General features: G+C 42.0%; 1 protein-coding gene across 5 annotated transcripts in view; it reads right to left on the bottom strand.

Moving 5' to 3' along the window:
- ZMYM4 (zinc finger MYM-type containing 4) overlaps positions 1-26,616 on the bottom strand; it is a 158,711-nt gene that overhangs the window by 117,677 nt on the left and 14,418 nt on the right. For 2 of the 5 annotated variants that reach the window (XM_025383834.1, XM_025383867.1), the window contains exon 2: positions 10,218-10,279. The exons of the other annotated variants lie outside the window; for them this stretch is intronic. The gene's annotated coding sequence lies outside the window, so the exon portion shown is untranslated. The remainder of the gene's footprint in view (positions 1-10,217; positions 10,280-26,616) is intronic. 5 annotated transcript variants of the gene reach the window in all.

The raw sequence follows: 26,616 nt of genomic DNA, 5'->3' as shown, positions 1-26,616 counted from the left end.
AACAAACTTGACCCAAGTGATATTTATAGAAACACTACACCTAATAACTGTGGTGTGCACTTTTTAAAGTTTACTTGTGGGCCGTGCGCATCTGCTCACACCTGTAATCCCAGCACTTTGGGAGGCCAAGGCGGGCGGATCACGAGGTCAGGAGATCGAGACCATCCTGGCCAATATGGTGAAACCCCATCTCTACTAAAAATACAAAAACTAGCCGGTCGTAGTAGCGCATTCCTGTAATACCAGCTACTCGGGAGGCTGAGGCAGGAGAATCGCTTGAACCAGGGAATCGAAAGTTGCAGTGAGCCGAGATTGCGTCACAGCACTCCAGTCTGCTGACAGAGCAAGCCTCTGTCTCAAAAAATAATAATACAATAAATAAAGTTTACTTTTGGGGGCACCAAGATACACTATATGCTGGACCATAAAAAAGGAGCATCGATAAAAATCAAATAATTGAGGCTGGGAGTGGTTGTTCACATCTGTAATCCTATCACTTTGGAAGGCCAAGGTGAGAAGATTGCTTGAGGCCAGAAGCTGGAGACCAGCCTGGGCAACACTGCGAAACCCTGTATCTTAAAAAAAAAAAAAAAAATTAGCCAGGCATGGTGGCACATGTTACAGCTACTCTTAGGAGGCTGAGGTGGGAGGATGGTTTAAGCACAGGAGGCAGAGGTTGCAGTAAGCTACGATCGAGTCATTGCACCCCTGCCTGGACAACAGAGCCAGAACCTGTCTCAAAGAAAAAAAAAAGGAAACAAAAATCAAATAACTGAAATAACAGAAAACATATTCTCTGACCTCAGTGGTATTAAATTTGAAATCACTAAAAAACAAGATAATTACAGTATCAAAAATTAGAAATTAAGCACACTTCTAAATAAACTGTATGGCCGGGCACGGTGGCTCATGCCTGTAATCCCAGCACTTTGGGAGACCGAGGCAGGCAGATCACTAGGTCAGGAGTTCAAGACCAGCCTGGTCAACATAACGAAACCCCATCTCTACTAAAAATACAAAAAATTAGCCTGGTGTGGTGGTGTGCACCTGTAATCCCAGCTACTCAGGAAGCTGAAGCAGGAGAATCACATGAACCCGGGAGGCAGAGGTTGCAGTGAGCCAAGATCACGCCATTGCACTCCAGCCCAGGCGACAGTGCAAGACTACGTTTCAAAAAAAAAAAAAGGAAACAAAAGAAAAAAAAAAAAAAGAAACTGTATGGTAATGTAAGCAGAAAAATAAATCAGAGAAAACTCAGTAAATATTTTGAACTGAATGATAATAAAAACACAACTTACTAAGAGTTTGGGGATGCACTTAAAACAGGGCTTAGAAATGTCTCTAGCTTTAAACCATAAGCTATCGATATAACTTAAAGAAGGATGCCAAATCAAGAAGCTAGGAAAAGAAAGCAAAGTAAACCCAAAATAAGTGGAAAGAAGGAAATAATAAAGATAAAAGCAAAAATCAATCAAATAATGATAAAAGCAAAAACAAATTAAATAGAAAATTAAGAACAGCATAAAAATAAGTGAAACCAAAAATGAGTTCTATCAAAAGATAATATAGGCTGGGCGCCATGGCTCAGGCATGTATCACTTGAGGTCAGGAGTTTGAGACCAGCCTGGCCAACATGGCAAAGCCCTGTCTCTACTAAAAATACAAACATTTGCTCAGTGTGATGGTGTGTGCCTGTAGTCCCAGCTACTTGGGAGGGTGAGGCAGGAAAATTGCTTGAACCAAGAAGGCGGAGGTTGCAGTGAGCTGAGGTTGTGCCACTGTACTCCAGCCTGGGTGACTCCGTCTCAAAAAAAAAAAAAAAAAAAACCTACAAATTACCAATACCAGGAATGAAAGAGGGAACACCACTACAAACCTACAGACATTACAAGGAAAATAAAGAAATACTACAAGCAATTTTTTCTTTTTCTTTTTCTTTTTTTTTTTTTGAAACAAGGTATCCCTCTGTCACCAGGCGGGAGTGTAGTGGCACCATGACAGCTCACTGCAGCCTCAACCTCCCAAGTTCAACTGATCCTCCCACCTCAGCCTCCAGAGTAGCTGGCACTACAGGCAACCACCACTACACCTAACTAATTTTTGGATTTTTTGCAAAGACAAGGGTTTATTTTTGCCAGGTTTCCCAGGCTGGCCTCGAACTCCCAGACTCAAGTGATCCTCCCACCTCAACCTCTGGTGGAGCTAGGAATATAGATAGGTGTGGTCACTATGTCCTGGTCTTTTTTTTTTTTTTTTTTTTTTTTGAAGGAGACAGTGTTATCCTATATTGCTCAGGCTGGTCTCAAACTCCAGGCCTCAAGCAATCCTCCCACCTCCAGCCTCCAGAGTAGCTGAGACAGCTGAGATTACAGGCATGAGTCACCACATCAGGCTCTCTTTTTTATTTTTATTTTTATTTTTATTATTATTTTTTTTTGAGACGGAGTCTCGCTCTGTCGCCCAGGCTGGAGTGCAGTGGCCAGATCTCAGCTCACTGCAAGCTCTGCCTCCCGGGTTCCCGCTATTCTCCTGCCTCAGCCTCCCGAGTAGCTGGGACCACAGGCGCCACCACCTCGCCCGGCTAATTTTTTTTGTGTGTGTTTTTTAGTAGAGACGGGGTTTCGCCGTGTTAGCCAGGATGGTCTCGATCTCCTGACCTTGTGATCCGCCCGTCTCGGCCTCCCAAAGTGCTGGGATTACAGGCTTGAGCCACCGCGCCCGGCCCAGGCTCTCTTTTTTAAAAACAGCTCTTTAAAATGCAAAAGTCAGACTGGGTGCAGTAGCTTACACCTGTAATCCCAGCACTTTAGGAGGTGAAGGCTGGAGGATCACTTAAGCCCAGGAGTTTGAGACTAACTTAGCAACATAGAAAGACCCCATCTCTGCAAAAAATAGTCAAATTAGGCCGCGTGTTGTGGCTCACACCTGTAATCCCAGCACTTTGGGAGGCCAAGGTGGGTGGATCACGAGGTCAGGAGATCGAGACCATCCTGGCTAACACGGTGAACCCCCGTTTCTACTAAAAATACAAAAAATTAGCCGGGCGTGGTGGCGGGCGCCTGTAGTCCCAGCTACTTGGGAGGCTGAGGCAGAAGAATGGCATGAACCCGGGAGGCGGAACTTGCAGTGAGCTGAGATTGCACCACTGCACTCCAGCCTGGGCAACAGAGCTAGATTCCACCTCAAAAAAAAAAAAAGAAAGAAAAGTCAAATTAGCCAGTCTGCTGGCACAGGCCTGTAGTCACAGCTTCTCTAGAGGCTGAGGCAGGAGGATCTATTGAGCCCAGGGGTCAAGGCTGCAGTGAGCTGTGATGGTGTCACTGAACCCCGGCTTGAGTAACACAGCAAGGCCCTGTCTCAAAAAAAATTTAAAAAAAAAAAAAAAAAAAAGGCAAGAGCCATTTTTAGCTTGTGGATAATACAAAAATAGGCTACCAACTAGAATTTGGCCTGTGAGCTACAGCTTGCTGACCCTTGTTCTAGAGACTGAGCTAAGACAGCAAAAACGAATGGAACAGGACTTCAACTTTTTGGCTATTAAGAAGTAACAGACACTGGATTTATCTTCCTGCCTTAAACAACTAAAAGGTCAGACAAAATATATGAAGTAAGTTTTTCAGGCATTTAACAGGCAGAATAGAACAGTAAGCTCTGAGAGAAGAGAAACAAATGAGGTGAGTCCTATCATTGCCCCAGTTTACAGTCTGGAGAGTTTCCAGGCCACAAAGCATACAGAGTAAACCTAAATGGAGCCTGGCAATCTCCCAAAGTTGAGGAAATAGGGTTCAGAGTTAGCAGACATCAAAGAGGTCAGAATTCACATAGGTCAGAATTCACATAGCAGAATACTAAAAAGGAGAGAGATACACTGAGAAGTCCAGAGATCTGCAGAGGACTCTCCTCTAGTCTTCAGCTAAGTACAAGTAAGAGAAGAAACCATGGAGGCCAGTGAAACAGTCACCTGAACAAAGCGGGCAGAACAATTCCTAGAGTTTATACAGGGCCTGAAATAGTTCACATCCCATCAGCCAGAAGGAAAACACTTTTTTGTTTGTTTGTTTTTTGAAACAGCCTCTCACTCTGTCACCCAGGCTGGAGTGCAGCAGCATGATCTTGGCTCACTGCAGCCTCCACCTCCCAGGTTCAACTGATCCTCCTGTCTCAGTCTCCTGAGTAGCTGGGACTACAGGCGCCCACTACCACGCCCGGCTAATTTTGTACTTTGAGTAGAGACGAGGTTTCACCATGTTGGCCAGGCTGGTCTTGAACACCTGACCTTAAGTGATCTGCCCACCTCGGCCTCCTAAAGTGCTGGGATTACAGGTGTGAGCCACCGCACTCAGCTCAGAAGGAAAAGACCTTCTAACACATGGGGTATCACATGGGGCATCAAATATTCAATAGGGTACTAAGTCAGCAGTAGGATAAAATTAGCTTTCGCCAAGAAGCTATTCTGGTGCCACCACCTAACAAAGATTAAAAGTAAGACTCAAAAAGATCTATTTATCTTAATTTTTTTTTTTAAGGCAGGGATAAAGGGTACCAAAAATATCTGTTTCTAGTAACTTTACTGTATCCCAGAACAAAGTTTAAGAACAGTTAAGGAAATTTTTTAAGCCCTGCACCCAACTAGGTAGAGGTTACAATGTCTAGCATTCAATCAAAAGCTACCAAGCATGCAAAAAAGCAAGAATAGCAAATTTATAATGAAAAAGGTTAATCAACAGAAAAAACAGACCCAGAAATGATACAAATGATAAAACTAGTAGACTATCAAAAGAACTATAAATATATTCCAAATATTGAAGAAGGTAGAGGTGAAAGAATGAACATACTAAGGAAACACACAGATATATATAAAAAGGACCCAAACTGAACTTAGAGATGAAAAACCCAATGTCTAAGATGAAAATTACACAGAATGGAAATAAGAGAAAATTATACACTGCAGAAGATTGGTGAATTAGAACATACAGCAAAAGAAACAGTCCAAAATAAAAAGAGAAAAAAGGCTAAAGAAAATTAGTGAGCTATGGAACAACATCAAGTGATATAATGTGCATATAACTGGAGTCAATAAATATGCTAGCGAGAAGACAAAAAGATTTTGAAAATATAATGGCCAAAACTTCCCAATTTTATGAAAGCTGTATATTCACAGAATCAGAATGCTCAATGAACCCTGTGCAAAAGTTTGAAATAAACCATACCAAGGCATAAAGGCATAATCAAATTCCTGATAAGAAGTGATAGAGGCCGGGCGCGGTGGCTCAAGCCTGTAATCCCAGCACTTTGGGAGGCCGAGACGGGCGGATCATGAGGTCAGGAGATCGAGACCATCTTGGCCAACACAGTGAAACCCCGTCTCTACTAAAAAATACAAAAAACTAGCCGGGCGAGGTGGCGGGCACCTGTAGTCCCAGCTACTCGGGAGGCTGAGGTAGGAGAATGGCGCAAACCCGGGAGGCGGAGCTTGCAGTGAGCTGAGATCCGGCCACTGCACTCCAGCCCGGGCGACAGCGCGAGACTCCGTCTCAAAAAAAAAAAAAAAAAAAAAAAAAAAGAAGTGATAGAGAATTCTTCAATGCAGCTAAGGGGAAAATGGTATTACATCCAAAGCAACAAAAATAGTAACAGTAGACTCATAGAGCCAATGCTGAGGCAGGAAAATAGAATCTGGAGGCAGGGAACCTAAGGCCAATTCACACTGACTTACCAGAGCTAAATCAAAAGGAAAACCCCAAATTTCCACACCTAAGTAACAAAACAACTGGAGGCTACTCCCTTTGCAAACCCCACTCTTTTTCTATGTGGCAGATGGAAAACTGAAAGAATCTCTGTTGCCGGGCACAGTGGCTCACGCCTGTAATCCCAGCACTTTGGGAGACCGAGGTGGGCGGATCACGAGGTCAGGAGATGGAGACCATCCTGGCAAACACTGTGAAAACCCGTCTCTACTAAAAATATAAAAAAATTGGCTGGGCGCGGTGGCTCAAGCCTGTAATCCCAGCACTTTGGGAGGCTGAGACGGGAGGATCACGAGGTCAGGAGATCGAGACCATCCTGGCTAACACGGTGAAACCCCGTCTCTACTAAAATACAAAAAAAATTAGCCGGGCGAGGTGGCGGGCGCCTGTACTCCCAGCTACTTGGGAGGCTGAGGCAGGAGAATGGCGTGAACCTGGGAGACGGGGCTTGCAGTGAGCTGAGATCCAGCCACTGCACTCCAGCCTGGGCAACAGAGCCAGACTCCGTCTCAAAAAAACAAAAACAAACAAACAAACAAAAAAAATTAGGTGGGTGTGGTGGCGGGCGCCTGTAGTCCCACCTACTTGGGAGGCTGAGGCAGGAGAATGGCATGAACATAGTGGGCGGAGCTTGCAGTGAGCCGAGATCATGTCACTGCACTCCAGCCTGGGCGACAGAGCACAGCAAGACTCCGTCTCAAAAAAAAAAAAAAAAAAATCTCTGTTGATTGCTTTCTGCAACCAATCAGACGTTTGCATAAGAGTGTAACTATGTAACTTCACTTTAGTCTTTGGTTGGTTCCTTTCTGCAACTTATCAGGCAACTAATCAGACTGATTCCCCGCAAAGTCTTTGTTTGCATAGAAGTGTAACTTTGTAACTTCACTTTAGCCTCTGACTGGTTGCTTTCCACAACCAGAGGCTTACATAAGGTGTAACATTTGTAACTTAACTTTAGCCTCTCATTGGTGGCCACTACCTCATTTACATAGTGTGTACGTCAGGTAACCAATGGGAAACCTCTAAAGAGTATTTAAATCCAGGAAAATTGTGTAATGGCACGCTTGAGTCCCCTATGCTCCAACTGGCTCCCACACTGTGAAGTGTACTCTCATTTTCAATAAATCTGTTTTTGCTTCATTCTTTTCCCACTTTATTTGTGCATTTTGTCCAATTCTTTGTTCAAGACGCCAAGAACCTGGACACCTTCCATTGGTAACAAAGCAATCCAGAAGGTATAGGAGCAACATCTTTAAAGTACTGAAAGTAAAGGAAAATGTCAACCTAGAATTCAAAATCCTGCAAAAATACCTTTCAAAACTACACCAGGCGTGGTGGTGCATCATACCTGTAATCCCAGCTACTCAAGAGGCTGGGGCGGGAGGATCACCTGAGCTCAAGAATTTGAGTTCAGCCTGGGCAACATAGCAAGACTCTGTTTTTTTAAAAAAACAAACAAACAAAAAACTTTCAAAACTGAAGGCAAAATAAACAGTTGTTCAGAAACAAGAGAATTCATCACTACCAGACCAGTACTACAAAAGAGGTATTAAAGGAAAGTCCTTCAGCATATGAAAACAAGCGTCTACCCTAAGGAACGAAGAGTATGGTAATGTAACTATGTGGGTTCTCACCAGTCATAAATGGATTGCCTCTCAACTCCAAACCCACTCTTCTCTGCCCTGCTTTACGTAATGGGGATGGACTCTGTAAAACTTCCTCCTTTGACAGCTGGCACAATGTTAACCTTTGTCAGTAGATGGCACTGGAGGAATACTCCAGAAGGAAGGGGCTTCTCTTCCTGTTACACTGTTCTCTAGCTGGCTTGCTCCAGTGGAGGTATTGTGCAGGACTCCAAATGGCCCTCCCAGGGACCAACTCCCCAACAAGTCTCAGTGACACAGGAACACATGCATGACTAGTTTCCTGACAAGTTTTGTCAGCAGCTACCCTGCAAGTTTCAGCAGCACCCCTATGGGAGACAGAATTCCCAGAGAATTTTGCCAGTGTCCCAGCTGGCTTCTTAACCAGATTCAGCAAGCGGCTTCCCAGTGACTTTTTTTGAGACATGGTATCCTCTGTTGCCCAGGCCGGAGTGTTGTGCTACAAACACAGTAAGTGCACTGCAGCCTTGTTCTCCTGCACTCAAGCAATCCTTCCACCTCAGCCTCCCAAGTAGCTGGGACCATAGGTGAGCACCAGTGTGTCCAGCTAATTTTTTTATTTTTCATAGAGATGAGGGACTCACCATCCTACTGACTTTTATTGGCACCCCAGAGGGGCATTTTGTAATTGCCAGCAAAAGCCTGCCGCACCTCAAATGTTTCCAGCATCCAGTGGACCACACCTTCTCCAACTAGATCCGAATCTCAGCCTTGAAGCTGGTGGGCTGGCCATCATTCAGATTTATTCCACCCTTGTTACTCTGCCTCTGACCTAGAGGTAGTGGCCACTTCCTCTACTGTTATTCTGCATCTTTAGCGTTCTCTTTATGCGTTAGAGTTAATTCCCCATTAACGGTAAATAATTCTTCATGTTAAACTTTCCATATTCAAATTACTGTGTGGTTTCTGTCCTCTGATACAGGATTGGTAGTGGCACTGGTCATAGGAGACAGGCATACAAAGATGGGATTCAGAATTGGTTTTCGTTGTGTCCTTGGGCTTGAGTATAAGGCTCAAGCAGGAACTAGTTTGGTAATAATCCCACATATGCAGGAGCATCACAGTTAATCAGGCTATCGCCTGTGGTTGGTGATGATGAAATGCCAACTAAAGCAAGTACCTTGGGAACCCAAACGGCTATTGAACTTAACTAGTAAAGCAGTAATGATGACTACAAAGTCTGTTATATGAGATGAATTCTTTAAGTGCTCTTGTGCATTTCTGATGAAAATAACAAGTTCAAGTCCATTAAGTCAGCTCAAGTCACAGTCAGAGAAAAGAGAGACCTTTCATGACAGCCTTAAATATACATATATTTTTTGTGACAAGCACCCAGGCTGGAGTGCAGTGGCGTGATCTCAGCTCACTGCAACCTCGGCTCACGGCAACCTCTGCCCTCAGGCTCAAACCATCCTCCCATCTCACCCTCAGGTGTAAGCCACCATGCCTGGCTCATTTTGGTATTAATAATCTTAATTCTTATATAACCACAGGTTGATATTGCTGAAAATCAAATGCAAAATTTAATTGTGCAAACTGCTGAATGACAAAATTAGTTGAATTCAGTCTTGCCAAGTTTATTGTGCAAAAAGTAAAAGCAGACAGAGTGAGCCTCCATCTCAAAAAAAAAAAAAGAAAAGAAAAAGTAAGAGCAGGCCAGGCATGATGGCTCACGCCTGTAATCCCAGCACTTTGGGAGGCCAGGGCAGGTGGATCACCTGTCAGGAGTTCAAGACCAGCCTGACCAACATGGCGAAACTCCATCTCCGCTAAAAATGCAAACGTTAGCAGGGTGTGGTGGCGCAGGCCTGTAATCCCAGCTACTCAGGAGGCTGAGGCAGGAGAATCGCCTAAACCTGGGAGGTGGAGACTGCAGTAAGCCAAGATGGCGTCACTGCACTCCAGCCTGGGCAATAAGAGTGAAACTCCCATCTCAAAAAAAAAAGAAAGAAAAAGAAAAAGTAAGAGCAATTATTGGGAAATAATGGGACTTTGAAATTTCAAATGGGAGTATCTGGTTGGATCAGAATGAAACTGACAATTTCAGACTTCCACCTGCCCTCTGTACCTAAAAAGAATAGTCTTCTTTTGCTGGAAAATTATGTGATATCCTTATGTGCAGTAGATGTTCTACAGGAGGACGTTCATTCTCCTCAAAACCAACCACAGCTAACCCAATCATCACTAGAGCCATAACTAGGGTCAAATCTCAGCATGTTGTAGGGGGACAGGTACACAAAATGGAAACAGCTTTACAGGAAACAGCTTTAAAGGCAAAAAATTCCAAGATTTTGCTAATATACAAAAGCAGAAATCTGGGGGACATGTGAAAACAGGGTCTTAGGATATTACACTAAGGTGGTTAGAATTTACTGATATGAGGTGCATGTACTACAGATTCTGAATTGAATATGTTAGCTTGTGTAGCTGGAGGTGTCTCTAGTGGCTTCCTTGGTTGTTGACTGAAACTTAGAGTCAACAATAGCCTACATTTAATAAGACTGAGACAGATTTCCCAGGCACTATCTGGAAGAGGGAATCCTGAAGTGGATTCACCCTCTGCAACCTGCACATCTACCACCCAACTACATTCCCTGAGAAGGCCCGGGGGTCATTCTGTCAATAAGGGGAACACTCATATCTTTGAAAAGTCCTGTGGCTGTTCTCCTTTGTAGGTCAGGGATAACTGCAGAAAATGCCACCACTGAGATGGGCTCCTTGATTTCACCAAGGATAATGGGATACCAAAGTAGCAGAGGCCAAATGGCAGTATTTAACCCCAAAGATAAGGACAGCAGGGACATACCGGTAATCAGAATGTTTTGGCCAGCAGGGATCTTTGGCAGTGGCTAATTGATCACGATGTTCCTAGGAATGAAATAGATGGGCAGTTTAATCTATATAACAGAAAAATGTCTAAATCTGGTGGCCAAAACCCAACTTGAGTTATCACAATGCAAGTCAGGGGTATTTGCCCAGTTTCCAAACCTAGTCAATTCACAGGCCCAGCCAGAGACTCTTGACTGAGGACAGACTGGGTCCCCTTGAGGAAGGACTCTGCACCATTACAGCAAATATATACCATAAATCTTCCTCCAAGTCTTCTCAAAGGAATAAGCACCCATTTAGCAGACCTGTGGTTCTCAACCAGGGCAATTTTGCTCCCCAAATCTAGAAAATCTGGCAATGTCTGGAGGCAGTTTTGGTTGTCAGAACTTGGGGGTGCTATTGAAATCTAGTGGATAGAAACTAGGGATGCTTAAATATCCTACAATGTACAGAACAGCCCCTGCAACAAATTAGCTGACCTTAAAAGGCCCTACATTATCTATATCCTGCTATTCCCCTGATCTCATCTCCTGTTATTCACCACCTTGCTCACTCATGTTCAGCTACTGCCTTTGTGCTGCCTCTTTGATGCTCACAAAACATATACAACACTCTCCTGCCTCATAATCTTTGCCCATGCTGTTCCTTCTACCTGGAATGTTCCTCCTATCAGATACCCATATGACTTCTCATTTCTTTCAGATCTTTGCTTAATTGCCACTGTTCAGAATTGCAATACCCCCTCCACCAAAGTACACTGTATTTCCATTGTCTGCTTTATCTTCCTCTACAAAAATGTTTTATTTAAAATGTTCTACATTAATTGTTTAGCAGTTATTCCCACCCCATCCCTGGAATGTAAACTCCATAGAGCAGAGATTTTCTCCATTTTATTCATTACTGTATCCTCCGTACCTACAATGGTTCCTCATGCATAATAGGCACTCAAACACTTGTTGAATGAAAGCAAGAATGGTGACCGGAATAGAAATTAGGGATGTGGAGCACAGTGGAATCTAAAATGACCCCTGAAGTGGTTATCTATTGTTTTTATCTGTTCAATACCTTGTTCTGAAAAGTCAGTTCTCTGATATTTGAAAGTCATTTACCTTTTTCAAAATGTGACCATTTTTTCAATGTAATCAAATCTCATTCTTTTGAATTAATTTTTTTGTTTATGCTTGGAAAGGCATTCCTCATCCCAAGATATTCACCTACATTTTCTTTCAGTACTTTAATAGTTTCATTTTCTTATATTTATGTATTAAACCCAGACAGGATATGTATTGGCATTTGGAATAAAAAAAGATCTAACTTTTTCCCCAAAATGGCCAGTAGACCATCCAAATATGAATGATCTATATACTCTACTGTTATATAGACATGAATCTGTTTATCTGTAACAATTTCAGCATTCCCATACCAGTATCATATTTAAGACCCTACCATAGAACAAGGTTCTATATTCCCCTACTGTCCTCTGCCTTCATAATTCTTCTAATTCAAAATTGTCTTGCCTTTCACGTATTATTCTGCCCTATATATCATCAAATAGAATAATTTTTTAAACCCCCACTGGGATACTTAATGTAATAATATTAATTTTAATTAATTTTATGGAACACATATTTTTATAATACTGAGTTTTTCCATCCAGGAACATGATGTACCACTCTATTTTTTCCCAAGTCCCAGAGTTTTCACATATTCTATGAAAAGATCATATAAAGATCATATAAAGAAGCAAGGAAGTTATTAAGATATGCCACAGTCAATTTCAAGAGAAAAGACTGAACGAAAGAATAATTGGAACAAACATTTTTATTCTTTTTTTTTTTTTTTGAGACAGAGTCTCACTCTGTCACCCAGGCTGGAGTGCAGTGGTACAATCTCGGCTCACTGCAACCTCTGCCTCCTGGGTTCAAGCAATTCTCCTGCCTCAGCCTCCCAAGTAGCTGGGACCGCAGGCGTGTGCCACCATGCCCGGCTAATTTTTTGTATTTTTAGTAGAGACGGGGTTTCACTGTATTAGCCAGGATGGTCTCAATCTCCTGACTGTGATCCGCCTGCCTCGGCCTCCCAAAGTGCTGGGATTACAGGTGTGAGCCACCGCACCTGGCCTGATTCTTAAATAATTCAAGTGTTCCACAGAATGGAAGGCTAAAAAAAGTATGTTTATTCCCACTTCCTAGCATTGACCTCCAGGGCTCCCATGACACTACCCTTGACTTCTACTCTTTCTCCTTTGCTTCGAGAAATTACCACCTTGGATATGCTATAGGTATTTCATGTGCGCTAGCCTATCGAAACTTACTGAAACAGAATTAGATACTATCTGTATTTCCATTTAATCCATTTTAAAAAAAAACAGCCGGGTGCAGCAGCTCATGCCTGTCATCTTAGCACTTTGGGAGGCCGAGGCAGATGAATCACCTGAGGTCAGGAGTTCAACACCAGCCTGATCAACATGGCAAAACCCCTTATCTCTATTAAAAATACAAATATTAGCCAGCTGTGGTGGCACGTTGCCTGTAATCTCAGCTACTCAGGAGGCGGAGGCAGTAGAATCTTTTGAACCTGGGAGGCAGAGGTTGCAGTGAGCCAAGATCCTGCCACTGCACTCCAGCCTGGGTGACACAGCGAGACTCCATCTCAAAAACAAAAACAAAAACCACGTTAATGGCATGGTATGGTGGTTCACACCTGTAGTCCTAGCACTTTGGGAGGCTGAGGCAGGAGGATCATTCGAGCCCAGGACTTTGAGACCAGCCTAAGTAACACAGAAAGACTCTGTCTCTACAAAAAATAGAGAAAAAAAAATTAGCCAAGCATGGTGGCGTGCACCTGTAGTCCCAGCTACTCAGGAGGCTGAGGTGGGAGGGTTGCTTGAGCCTGGGGGTTAGAGGCTGTAGAAAGTCATGATCACGCCACCATACTCCAGCCTGGGTGACAGAGCAAGAACCTGTCTCAAAAAAAAAAACAAAAAAAAAACAAAAACAGTTAATGGTATCACAGACATGATTCTATTATGGTAGCAGTACCTACTCTACAATACTTCACTTTCTCCCTCATGTTCTATTTCAGAAGGTCTAGAATAGACAAGGCCTGGGCATTTTCATATTGTAAAGGCGGGAAGGCGGGTGGGGAAGTGGGGGAACTCCCCTGGAGTTCTAAAGCACATTGTTAATTAAAACAACTAAACTGCAGGGCACGGTGGCTCAAGCCTATAATCTAAGCACTTTGGGAGGCTGAGGCGAGTGGATCACCTCAGGTCAGCCTAGCTAACATGGTGAAACCTCGTCTCTACTAAAAATACAAAAAAATTAGCTGGGCATGGTGGCAGATGCGTGTAATCCCAGCTATTCGGGAGGGTGAGGCAGGAGAACTGCTTGAATCCAGGAGGTGGAGGTTGCAGCTGCCTGAGACCATGCTGTTGCACTCCAGGCTGGGCAACAGAGCAAGACTCTGTCTCAAAAAAAACAACTAAACCGCTGCACTATGTGGTATATGCCCATAGCCCCAGTTACTCGGGAGGCTGAGGCAGGAGAATCACTCGAGCCCAGGAGTTCTGGGTTATAGTGTGCTAGCTATGCCGATTCGGTGTCTGCACAATGTAAGACTTCAATATGGTAACCTCCCAAGTGCAGGAGACCACCAAGTTACCTAAGGAGGAGTGAACTGGCTCAGGTCAGAAACGGAGCAGTTCAAAACTCCCATGCTGATCAGTAGTGGGGTCACGCCTGTGAATAGCTACTGCATTCCAGCCTGGGCAACATACCAAGACCCTGTGTCTAAAACTAAAACAAAAGCAAAAGACTAAACCAAGATAAGCTTTCTCTTAGGTCTTCTGATGCTATCTGTCTGCTGATTTCTACAAAATTAAATTTGTGTGTCTGAACGTCTGTGTGCATATTCACTCGCCTCAATCTCTATCTTGGGCTTCAGTTCCCAACTAACTTTAGAATTGCTTTTACTTGTAAGACTTAAATAAAAATACTATGGTATCAAAGCAAGAATGTGGTGCAAAAAGGGCCTGCTAAATAGTAACAATCACGGCCTGGCATGGTAGCTCACACCTGTAATTCCAGCACCTTGGGAGGCCAAGGTGGGTTGGATCACCTGAGGTCAGGAGTTCAAGACCAGCCTGACCAACACATGGTGAAACCTTGTATCTACTAAAAACACAAAAACTAGACAGGCGCAGTGGCAGGTGTAATCCCAGCTACTTGGGAGGCTGAGGCAGGAGAATCGCTTGAACTCAGGAGGCATAGGTTGCAGTGAGCTGAGGTCGCACCGTTGCACTCCAGCCTGGCTGACAAGAGTGAAACTCTGTCTCAAAAAAAAAAAAAAAAAAAAGTAACAATCACTACCACTACTATTATTGATAATAACTATAGCTATGTCTGGAGACAAAGGGGAAAAAAAAGAAAAAGCTGGTTCTTGAAGGAGGAACAGGTAGGAACACATCTGCAGACAGAAAAAATAAAATGCTAAAAGGCACAGAAGTTAGATATGACACAAAAAGCATAATCCATAAAAAAAATTGATAAAGTAGACTTCATCAAAATAAAAATTTTCTGCTCTTTGAAAAACACTTAAGAAAATGAAGCTGATGTGGGAGGGTCACTTTAGGCCAGAAATATGAGACCAGCCTAGGCAACAAAGCAAGACCCGGCACCCTATTTCTGCAAAAAAAGAAAGTGAAGACAAGCCATAAACTGGGAGAAAATTATTTTCAAAACATTAATAAAGGATGTGTATTCAAAATATATAAAGAACTCTCAAAACACAATATAAGAAGACATACAGTATTTATATGATCCAGTAATCCTACTCCTTTTTACCCAAGAAAAATGAAAACATGTTTACATAAAAACCTATAGACAAGAAATTCAGGCTGAATTTTTCTGTTAAAAAGAAAACATTACTGAAGACATTACTCAGTGAAGAATCACATCTGAAATTACCTTTAGAATCAGGACTAGAAAATGTTGTTTCTTGGCAGATGCAGTAATATTCTCTCCATTTAATAATAGAACATACTTAACTAATCATATTCTCTGATCAATCACATTAGAATTATCTGTATTTTCCTTTGTCACAACCCTTATTTCTTTTACTCATATATATCTTTTTGTAATCTGCCTCAAATTCATTGTGGAAAGAATTAAATTTGAAAAACTATATATGAGAAGAAATTAGGCCTAACATAATTAGCATCTTCCTTTTATTAAGTCTTTCTGGGAATGAAATATCTTGCTTTAAATTTTCTTTCTAACAGCAAATTGTTAAAGGTAGTGTATTCTTGTTAAAAATACAGTATATTTTTGGCCAGGTGCGGTGGCTGCAATCCCAGCACTTCGGGAGGCAGAGGCAGAAGCAGGTGGATCGCTTGAGCTCAGGAGTTCGAGACCAGCCTGGGCAACAGGGAGAAACCCCATCTCTACTAAAAATAGAAAAATTCGAGAGGCGTGGTAGTGAGTGTCTGTAGTCCCAGCTACTCCGACACTGCGACGGGATGATCACAGGAGCCCAGGATGCAGAGGATGATCACCTGAGCCCAGGATACAGTGAGCTGAGATTGTACCAGACCACTACACTCCAGCCTGGGCCACAGAGAGAGACCCTGACTCAAAAAAAAAAAAAAGTATATTTTTTAAAAACCTATAGGCAAATGTTTATAGTGATTTTATTCATAATCACCAAAAACTAGAAACAACATAAATATCTTTCAACTGATTGAATAATCAAATTCAGTACATCCACACAATGAACTATTAGTAAGACACATGCAACATGGATAAATCTCAAACACATGATGCTAAGTGAAAAAAGCCAAACTCAAAGGCAACACACTGTAAAGTATGATTAACATGATCTTCTGAAAAGGGAAAACTATAGAATAGAAAACAGATTGAGTGGCTGCTAGAGGCAGAGGATGGGGAAACGCTGGCTATAAAGGAGCATAAAAGAATCTGAGGGGTGATGAAAATGTACTGCATCTTGATTATAGTGCTAGTTACACCACTATATGCATTTATCAAACCTTACAGAACTGTATAATAAAAGGATGAATTTTACTCTATATAAATTATACTGCAATAAACCTTATTTCAAAAATATTTATCACATGCCTGAACCAGTTAATTTAATTTATACAGAACTAGAGCTACAGACAGAAACTACATATAATGCTATTAGGTTTAGCTTCTTTTTTAAAAATAACAGGCCGGGCGCGGTGGCTCAAGCCTGTAATTCCAGCACTTTAGGAGGCCGAGACGGGCGGATCACGAGGTCAGGAGATCGAGACCATCCTGGCTAACACGGTGAAACCCCGTCTCTACTAAAAATACAAAAACTTAGCCGGGCGTGGCGGCGGGCGCCTGTAGTCCCAGCTACTCGGGAGGCTGAGGCAGGAGAATGGCGTGAACCCGGGAGGCGGAGCTTGCAGTGAGCTGAGATCCGGCCACTGCACTCCAGCCTGGGTGACAGAGCGAGACTCCGTCTCAAAAAAAATAAAAAAAAAATAAAAATAAAAATAACAGCTTTATTGAGATATAATTCAAATGCCACATAACTCATCAATCTGAATTGCACAATTCAATTGTGTTTAGTATATTCAGAGTTGTACAACCATTACCACAATCAATTCTAGAATATTTTCATCCAGTCAGGCATGGTGGCTCGTTCCTATAGTCCCAACACACTTTGGAAGGCCGAGGCAGGAAGATTGTTTGAGGTCAGGAGTTCAAGACCAGCCTAGGCAACACAGCAAGACCCCAATCTCTACAAAAAATAAAAAATGAAAAATAAGCCAGGCACGGTGGCATGCGCCTATAGTCCTACCTATTGGAGAGGCAGGAGGATCCCTTGAGCTCAGGAGTTCAAGGCTGCAGTGAGCTATGATTGCACCACTGCACCCCAGCCTGGGTGACAGAGTCGGATCCTATCTCTAAAAAAATAAAAACTAAATAAATAAATAGAATCAGGAAACAGAACTGTACATGTCTGTACATGTGATATCAACCATGTAAAAACATACACCTGCAAAGAAATATCTTAGAAAGAAATATGCTAAGCATAAGTATAATTAGTAGTTATGGGTGAATAAAATATGATTTTTAAAAAGACAAGAAAACTGGAAAGTCAGTCCAGGCGAGATTGCTTACATCTGTAATCCCAGCACTTTGGCAGGCCAAGGCAGGTGGATCACTTGAGGTCAGGAGTTCAAGGCCAGCCTGGCCAACATGGAGAAACCCCGACTCTACTAAAAATACAAAAATTAGCTGGGCATGGTAGTGCGCATCTGTAATCTCAGCTACTCCAGAGGCTGAGGTGGGAGAATCACTTGAGCCTGGGAACCAGGGGTTGCAGTTAGTTGAGATCACGCCACTGCACTCCAGCCTGGGCAACCGAGCGAGACTCCATCTCAACAAAAAAAAAGAAAGAAAACTGGCAAGTCAGTCACTATGATATATTATCATAATTTATATAAGTGAATGGTATGAAAAGCAGCCATTATATATAGAATACAACAATCTAAAAAGGTCTTTAGGATATATGGTAAAAGTATCTAGACCAGTGATATTCAACCAGGGGCAATTTTGTTCCCCATAAGATACTGGTAATATCTGGAGATCTTTTTAGTTACCACAACTAGTGGGGCAGTACTACTGACATCTTAGTTGATAGTGGGTTAAGTATGCAGCTGAATATCCCACAATGCACAAGACAATACCCCACAACAAAGAATTACCTGGTCCATAATGCCAATAGTGCCAACGTTGAGAACCCCTGATTTAGACTACACTGTAGGTGTTAAATAATCACCAATTTTTAAATCAATAGAGTGATCTAAAGTAAGGAAATAATAGCTTCCTCTTTCATCCCAACCACTGCATATTCTTTCCCCAGTTTTCCTATCTCAATTAATGGTGCCACCAACTATCTAGCACTGACCCTGCTACCTAGGGGTCAAAGGTCTTATTTCACTACATTTATCAACAAGTCCTATTGACTGTACCTCCAAAATATATCCCAACCAATTCTCATCATCTACACCCTACTCCAATGATTACTTTCATACCTGAATTATACCAATAGCTTCCAAACTGACCCTCTGTTTTCCATCTTGCTCCCTGAAGTTCACCTCATACACAGGAGCCAAAAGAATCTTTTTAAGAGATCATACTCTTTAGATCATACACAAAAACCAACATGCTCAGAGAATTATCTATTCTTCCTACCTCAATCACTATCATATTATCTTATGCTGTCCTGTTATCTTCATTACCTAAAATTATTTTCTCTATTTCTTTTTTATTTTCTATCTTACCCCCACCATTAGCACAAATCTTAACTTCCTTATTATTCTTTGTCCAGCACTTGGAACCATGTCTGACACATGCCCTAAATATTTGTTCAATGAATGAATCTCTCCTATACTAATGGTCTATTTGTTCTACAGGAGACAGAGTAACAATAAATCTGTGCAGGAAGGAGACTGTATCTCCTAAAGTGAACTGACATTCCCAATTTTAGTCAGCCAGGACACAAATTATAGGTCATGAAGTAAGGTCCTTGGAAGAAAGGGGAAAAAAAGTAAGTTATTTCTCCCAGATTTCAACCTGCTTCCAAGCTTCAAAGAAAAGATGCCCTCTGCTCACCATGAGACGACTGAAAGCTCAGCAAGTAGATGCTGCCTATTTCTCCTAGATCAGCCACACATAAAACATACACAAACACATACATATTTGTTCTGCAATTCCCTACCATACTAAGCTTTTAATAAAGTTTTGTTTTAAAATAATCACAGCCTGGCCGGGCGCGGTGGCTCAAGCCTGTAATCCCAGCACTTTGGGAGGCCGAGACGGGTGGATCACGAGGTCAGGAGATCGAGACCATCCTGGCTAACATGGTGAAACCCCGTCTCTACTAAAAAATAACAAAAAAAAAACTAGCCGGGCGATGTGGCGGACGCCTGTAGTCCCAGCTACTCGGGAGGCTGAGGCAGGAGAATGGCGTGAACCCGGGAGGCGGAGCTTGCAGTGAGCTGAGATCCGGCCACTGCACTCCAGCCTGGGCGACAGAGCAAGACTCCGTCTCAAAAAAAAAAAATAAATAAAAAAATAATCACAGCCTGGTCTCAGCTGTGCTGGGTGGAATTAGGCAAAGATTCTGTCCACACAGAGGCTGGGGGCATGAGCAGGGCCTCTACCAAAGCTAGCATGATAATAGCAAAGATAATCAGAAAGAAACTCTCCCACAAAGAAAAAGTAAATTTCTGATGAGTCAGAGTTTTAAGGCAAGCTGCCTTTTGCCACAGGAAGAAACTCTGACCAATAACCACCTTAGAGAACTGGAATAATAAGGGAGCCAACTTGTTACCTCAGAGATAAACATATTTTCATTTTAGAAGAAAAACCTGTCTCCAGTGCATAAAAATGAATGGGGCAGAGGAAACAGTAAAGAAGGGAGTGTGAAAAGAAGAGTTGTAAAAGCAAGGAAAGTCAAAAGACAAAACATGCAAAATGAGTACCAGAACTAAGGTGGTGGCAGTAGAAAATCAAAAAGGTGGCCGAGCGCCGTGGCTCACGCCTGTAAACCCAGCACTTTGGGAGGCCAAGGCGGGCGGATCACGAGGTCAGGAGATCGAGACCATCCTGGCTAACACGGTGAAACCCTGTCTCTACTAAAAATATAAAAAATGAGCCAGGCGAGGTGGCGGGCGCCTGTAGTCCCAGCTATTCGAGAGGCTGGGGCAGGAGAATGGCGTGAACCCGGGAGGCGGAGCTTGCAGTGAGCCGAGATCACGCCACTGCACTCCAGCCTGGGCTACAGAGCAAGGCTCCGTCTCAAAAAAAAAAAAAAAGAAAAAAGAAAATCAAAAAGGTTTTCAAAATCATACCTGATGTAGTATCAACAAGATTTAGCAATTAAAACTAAACAGTAAGGGAAAGGGAAGAACAAAAGATGCCTCACAGGTTTCTAACTTGGGTGACTAGAAGCCAATAACTAACAGAGATAATATCTGAAGAATAACAGACTGGGGCTGCAGAGAGCTATGATCTTGCCACTGCATTCCATCCTGGGCAACATAGCAAGACTGTCTCTAAAATAAAAATAAAAATAGGCTGGGAGTGGTGGCTCACATCTGTAATCCCAGCATTTTGGGAGGCCAAGGCAGGCAGACCACGAGGTCAGCAGTTCGAGACCAGCCTGACCAACATGGTGAAACCCCTTCTCTACTAAAAATACGAAAATTAGCCAGGGATGGTGGTGCATGCCTGTAATCCCAGCTACATGGGAGGTTGAGGCAGGAGAATCGCTTGAACCCAGGAGATGGAGGTTGCAGTGAGCCGAGATCGCGCCACTGCACTCCAGCCTGGGTGACAGAGCGAGACTCCATCCCCCAAAAAATAAAATAAAATAAAAATTAAAATAAAAATAAAATAAATAAATAGGAAAAATAACCAGATGAGAAGGGGAGGGCACTAGGTGTGTGAGCAAGTAATTGGCAGGGAAGAAGGAAGTAAGAGTTCAGTTGTAGACACTGAATTTGCAGTATTTGTGTGACAGCAAAAACACAAGATTTTTAGTTTTAAAGACAAAAACAGAAGCAAAGAAGTAAAATGGAAATCACATAATGTACTTAATGGGTAGATCCTAAAACTACTACTATAAGCCAGTGGCTGATGCCTGTAATCCCAGCACTTTGGGAGGCCAACGCAGGAGGATCACTTGAGGCCAGGCGTTCAAGGCCAGCCTGGGCAATATAGCAAGACTCCATCTCTTAAAAAACATTAAGTGAAAAAAAAAAATTAAGTAAAACCACTACTGTAGAAGAGATTGCCCAAAAAAATACAAGCTGAGGGAATAACACTTACTGAGCATGCAAAAAGAGCAATTCAAGAGAACCATGAGAATGCCATCTCATAAAACAAGGAAAAAGTCGAGGAAGGAAGGGCAACAGAAATAAGAAAGGTCAAATAAAGATCTAAGAAAAGTCAAATAAAATAATATCTGAAAAGCAGCCATTAGATTTGGTGATTATTAGATTATTTCAGTGTTCTTAAAGAGAAGAATTTCAGTGCCAAAACAGAAAGATAAGCTAGGGCCAGGCAGGGTAGTTCACACCTATAATCTTTGGGAGGCAGAGGTGGAGGACTGCTTGAGCCCAGGAGTTCAAGACCAGCCTGGACAACATATGGAGACGCTCTCTCTCCAAAAAAAAAAAAAAAAAAAAAAATTATTTAGATAGCCAGGCATGGGGGTATTGTCTGTGGTCCTAGCTGCTCAGGTGGGTGAGGTGGGAGGATTGCTTGAGCACAGGAGGTCAAGGCTTCCGTGAGCTGTGATCATGCCACTGCCTTCCAGCCGGGGCAACAGACTCTTAAAAAAAAAAAAAACTGGAGAAAAAAAAAGGCAGACAGACAGAGGCAGGCAGGCAGGCCCAGGAGTGAATGGGAAATAAGCAACTTATACCATCTCAGAAAGATTCTAACTTCAAAAAGCTTGTCTGAGTTCAGGCTGTGATCTCCAGATACCATTTTCCACCGAAAGGTACTGAGGCTTCTTGCAAAACAGGTTAATTCCAAGTCTGAGGTAGTATATGTATAGATGAGCCTGGTTCTGTTTTTTTGGCAGACAGGGAGGAATCTTTCAAGGACTATTGGAGTTAAGTCAAAAGGATACGGGTGTTTCAGTATTTTTTTCTTCTTGACACTAATGTAATTGAAATTGTTTTCTTAATTTCCTTTTGGGATTGTTCATTTAGAGTGTATATAAATACAACTGATTTTTGTGTGTTGATGCTGTATCCTGCAACTTTACTGAATTTCTTACTAACTTGCAAAGTTTTGTTTTGTTTTGTTTTGTTTTGTTTTTGGTGTAACTTTAGGGTATTCTACATACAAGATCATGTTATCTTTAAATAGAGACAGTTTTACTTCTTCCTTTCCAATTTGAATGCTTTTTATTTCCTTTTTCTTGCTTACCTTCTGGCTAGAACTTTTTTTTTTTTTGAGACGGAGTCTCGCTCTGCCACCCAGGCTGGAGCGCAGTGGCCGGATCTCAGCTTACTGCAAGCTCCGCCTCCCAGGTTTATGCCATTCTCCTGCCTCAGCCTCCCAAGTAGCTGGGACTACAGGCGCCCGCCACCAAGCCTGGCTAGTTTTATGTATTTTTTTAGTAGAGACGGGGTTTCACCGTGTTAGCCAGGATGGTCTCGATTTCCTGACCTCGTGATCTGCCCGTCTCGGCCTCCCAAAGTGCTGGGATTACAGGCTTGAGCCAAGGCACCCGGCCTAGAACTTCTAATACTACATTGAATAGACATGGTGAAAGAAGGCATCCTCATCTTGTTCCTGATCTAAGGATAAAATCTCTCAGCTTTCATCACTGAATATGATGTAAGCAATGATGTTTCATGGGTAGCCTTTATCATGTTGAGGAAATTCCCCTCTTTTCCTAATTTATTAAAATGCTTTTACAAAGGAAAGGATGTTGGCTTTTCTTTAATGCTTTCTCTGCATCAACTGAGATGATGTAGTTATTCCTCAGTATCTGTGGGGGACTGGACCCTAGACCCCCCAAAGATACCAACATCCTTGAACGCTCAAGTCCCTTATATATAGTATTTGCATATAACCTACACATATCCTCCTATACAATTTAAATCATCTCTAGATTACTTATAACACCTAATACAATGCAAATACTATGCAAACAGTTGTTATACTATATTTTTAAATTTTGTATTTTTTTTTCCTCTGGTCCTTGATTCAGGAATAAATTTGTATTATCTTTTTTTTTCCCCCAAATATCTTTGATCTGCAGTTGGTTGAATCTGCAGATGTGGAACCCACAGATACAAAGGACTATAGTGAGTTCTTTTTTTTTCTTCATTCTCCTAATATGGTGGATTATATTGATAGATACTTGAGAATGAATTTAACCAAAGAAGCAGAAGACTTGTACATTAAAAGACTTGTACAAAACATTGCTGAAAGAAATAAAAGAAGACCAAAATAAATGGAAAGACATCCCATGTTCACAGACAGGAGGACTTAACATTGTTAATATGACAGTAACTACCCCTGATTTACAAATTCAATTTGATCCCTGTCAAAATCCTAATAACTCTTTTTTCAGAAATAGGAAAAAGCCATCCTAAATTTCACGTGCAATTTCAGCACATCCCAAATAGCCAAAACAATCTTGAAAAAAAAAATTTGATGACTCCTACTTCCTAATTTCAAATCTACTACAAATCTACAGTAATCAAAACAGTGTAGTACACAAGAACAGGCACATAGACAAATAGAACAGAACTGAAAGTCTACAAATAAACTCTCACATTTGTCGTTGTTATGGTCTGAATGTTTGTATCCCTCCTCCCCAGATTCATAAGTTGAAGCCTTAACTCCCCATGTAATAATACTTGGAGAGGGGGACTTTAAAAGGTAATTAGCTAGATGAGGTAGTGAAGAGTGGAGCTCTCATGATGTGATTAATGCCCTTCTAAGAAGAAACACCAGAAAGCTTACACTCTCTCTCACCTCACAAACACTAAGAAATCACATGAGCACAAAGCAAGGTAGTGGCTACCTACAAGCCAAGAGAAAAGGCCTAAAAATAAAACCTACCTCGTGGGCACTTTGATCTTGGACTTCCCAGCCTCCTGAGACGTAAGAAATAAATGTGTTGTTTAAGCCACCCAGACTATGATACTGTGTTACGGCAGCCCAAACTGACTGATACAATGGTCAACTGACTTTCAACAAGGTTGTCAAGACCACTCAATGGGGAAAGAACCAACAGGCTCTTCAACAAAGGGTGCTACGAAAACTGGATATCCATACACAAAATATTGAAACTGGACACTTACTTTGTACCATAAACAAAAATTAACTCAAGATGGATTAAAGACCTAAATTAAAGACCTAAACACTAAAACTCTTACAAGAAAACATAGGGAAAAATCTACATGAACTTAGATTTGGCAACAGCATCTTAAATATGATACCAAAAGCATAAGCTACAAAAGAAAACTACAAATTGGACTTCATTAAAATTTAAAATTTTGTGCATCAAGGCCACTATCACGAGGGTGAAAAGACAATCTACAGAATGAGAAAAAAATTTGTAAACTATTTATGTGGTAAGGGTTTAACATTTAGAATATAAAAACAATTCCTAAAACTCAACAACAAAAAGACAAGCAACCGAACAATGCACAAAGAACTTAAATAACATTTCTCCAGAGAACCTATACGAAAGGCCAATAAACACATGAAAAAATGTTCAGCATCATTAGTCACTGGAAAAACTCAAATCCAAGCCACAATAAGATACCACTTCAAGGCCGGGCGCAGTGGCTCACGCCTGTAATCCCAGCACTTTGGGAGGCCGAGGCAGGTGGATCACGAGGTCAGGAGATCAAGACCATCCTCGCTAACATGGTAAAACCCCATCTCTACTAAAAATACAAAAATTGGCCAGGTGTGGCAGCGGGCACCTGTAGTCCTAGCCACTCGGGAGGCTGAGGTAGGAGTATGGCATGAACCCAGGAGGCAGAGCTTGCAGTGAGCCGAGATCGCGCCATTGCACTCCAGCCTGGGCGACTGAGCAAGACTTCGTCTCAAAAAAAAAAAAAAAAAAAAAAAAAAAAGACACCACTTCACACACACTAGGACAGTTATTAACCAAAAATAAAATACTCTGAAAGGCCTAGGCAGGTGGATCGCTTGAGGTCAGGAGTTCAAGACTAGTCTGGCCAACACAGTGAAACCCCATCTCTAGTAAAACTACAAAAAAATTAGCCAGGCATGATGGCACACACCGGTAATCCCAGCTACTTGGGAGGCTGAGGCAGAATCACCTGAACCCAGAAGGTGAAGGGTGGAGGTTACAGTGAGCTGAGATGGCACCACTGCACTCCAAAGCCTGGGTGACAGAGTAATACTCTGTCTCAAAACAAACAAACAAACAAAAACAGAAAATAACAAGTATTGGCGAGGATATAGAAAAGCTGGAATCCTCATGCATTGCTGGTGCAAATGGAAAATGCTACAGCCCCTGTGCAAAAGGTTCCTCAAAAAGATAAACACAGCTGGGCGTGGTGGCTCACACCTATAATCCCAGCACTTTGAGATGCCAAGGCAGGTGCATCGCTTGAGCTCAGGAGTGCAAGACCAGCTTTGGTAACATGGCCAAACCCTGTCTCTATAAGAAAAACAAAAATTAGCTGGGCATAGTGTTGCACATCTGTAGCCCCAGCTACTTGCGGAGCTGAGGTGGGAGGACAGCTTAAATCAGGAAGGTAGAGGCTGCAGTGAGCCATGATCACACGACTGCACTCCAGCCTGGGCAACAAAGTGAGACCCTGTCTCAAAAAATGAATAAATAAATAAATAAGGAAAAACAGAATTCCCATATAACCCAGCAAATCCACTTCTAGGTATATACCTGTACTAGTCTGTTTAGTCTTGCTGTAACAGAATACCTGAGGTTGAGTAATTTATAAAGAAAAGAGGTTTATGTAGCTCACAATTCTGGTGGCTGGGAAGTCAAAAAGCATGGCACTGGTGTCTGCTTAGTTTTTGGTGAGGGCCATGTGCTGCACCACAGCATGGAAAAGCAGAAAGGCAAGGGGGCAAAGAGGCACACAAAAGGTGGAACCTTGCTTATAACAACTCATTAGGGCAGTGTCCCCATGATCCAAACACCTCCCACTAGGCCCCACCTCCTAATACTGCCATATTGGAAATCAAATTTTAACATGAATTTTTAAAAGAAACACATTAAAACCATCGCAATACGAGAAGGAACTGAAAGCAAGGATCCAAACACACACTATACACCAATGTTTATAGCAACATTATTCATAATAGCCAAAAGGTGTCTATTGATGGATAAATGGATAAACAAAATGTATATGCACACAATGGAATATTTTGCAGTCATAAAAAGGAATGAGAAGTTCTGATACATACTATAACTGGATGAACCTTGAAAATATGCTAAGCGAAATAAGTCAGACACCAAAGGACAAATATTTTATGAGTCCACTTACATGAAATATCTAGAATAGGCAACTTCACAGACACAGAAAGTAATTTCAAGTTTACCAGAGGCTGGGGTGAGGGACCACACAGAGTTACTATATAACGTGTACAGAATGGTGATGATTGTACTATATTGTTTATGTACTTAATGCCACTGAATTATACACTTAAAGTTGTTAAAATGGTAGAGGTTATATTATATGTATATTTATTATATGATTTGCTTTTTGACAAGTTATAAATTGCACAAAATTAAGGGGGTATACAGTGGTGTTTTATACATAGGTATGTATACAGTATGGATGACTG

The sequence above is a fragment of the Theropithecus gelada genome, chromosome 1 (assembly GCF_003255815.1).
Source record: "Theropithecus gelada isolate Dixy chromosome 1, Tgel_1.0, whole genome shotgun sequence".
Taxonomy (NCBI): Eukaryota; Metazoa; Chordata; class Mammalia; order Primates; family Cercopithecidae; genus Theropithecus; species Theropithecus gelada.
This window is presented reverse-complemented; position numbering and strand designations above follow the sequence as displayed.